This window comes from Asterias amurensis, chromosome 18 (assembly GCF_032118995.1).
Source record: "Asterias amurensis chromosome 18, ASM3211899v1".
Taxonomy (NCBI): Eukaryota; Metazoa; Echinodermata; class Asteroidea; order Forcipulatida; family Asteriidae; genus Asterias; species Asterias amurensis.
Window position 1 is genome coordinate 12,560,117 of NC_092665.1, and position 1,491 is coordinate 12,561,607.

Sequence of the window (1,491 nt, forward strand, 5' to 3'; positions counted from 1 at the left end):
ATTGCTTTTCATTTTTGTCTACGACTGTTTTATTAGAACAAAATTAAAAGCCTATAATAATATAGGGAGTAGAAACAAAACATGGAACAGTCTTCGACTATAATTGTCACGCTTCAGTAAAGCTGTTCCTAAGAACGCGTTAATTTAATACAATAGTTATTATGCAATAATAAAATATTCTCGTATTGCTGACCGACTGACCGATGTAAATGAACAGTTGGCTTTGGTCATAATCGCAGACTCAAAATATCACCAGCGACTATAGAACGCCATGTTGATAAACATAATGCTAATAATAAGTTGTATTACATATTAAAGGCAGTGGACAGTATTGGTAATTACTCAAAATAATTATTAGCATAAAACCTTACTCGACACCATTAATAATGAATGAAGAAAACATTTAAAGATAAGTAAACCCTTCAGAAAAAAAGAATAAAACAGATTCGTCAGCCCTTTATAATAATGTTTTTGAAACTAGAGGAATGGAGAGTAAAATTTACCTCAGACATTTACCTCAGAGATTTATAATTTACCTCAGACATACCTCAGACAGTTTCGCTATTCCTATAGGTGGAGAGCGCAGCACGGAGGTGTTTAAACGTTTAATAATGACCAGCTGGACTCTGTTTATAACCGGGTTGTCTTAGTGCAAGACGTTACTTGTTACGGGCGATGCGGGCGCTGTCGGTAAGTTGGTCGCGCTGTGTGTGACGGGAAAACGAGAACGTCTTGCACCAAGACGTAACAGTGTCACACATTCGTAAGAGTGCAACACACGGACGTACAGAGCTCAAGTACGTCGGAAACGGAGTTTTAAACAGTTTCTTATTTATCACGCCTTTTAACCAAAAAGGATTTTTTTTTTGTGAATGGGAATAAAAGAGTATAGTGACTCGTTCTTAAACTGCCATTATAAATCTTGCAGGGTCGTTGCTGTGCGATAAAGGCACTCGCCTTCGGCTCGGGCCTTTATCACACGGCAACGACCCTGCCTCTTTTTAAACGGCCGTTAAAGAATTCAACGACACCCTTTTATTCCCTTATTTAAACTTATTTAAACATAACATAGCGATCCATGTTGCATTACTTGTGCAACTTAACATAATCCATGCACACACAACATCAAATTAATAACGTTTCAATTGTTTTCCTTTTTTTATTTATTTTTTTATTAATTAATAACATTTCGTAAAAATGTTGATCAATATCAGAACACCCACTCAGACAGACAGTGTCCCGGAATTTTTACGATATTAATTTGTTTTCTTCTCACACACACGCACAAAACTGTTTACACCAAAATGCTCCACGCATACTTAAACGGTAACCTAGTGAGGCAGAATTGTACAGTGCCACGAACAATGCTCCCATATTAAACGTGGTTCCATCCAGACTTTGAGCCAAACATGCACACTACATACGCAGTGCCTGCTTTTTATAAAACACCTGTAGGTTTTAGTGTGCTAGCCATTCAGCATGTCTGGGCAC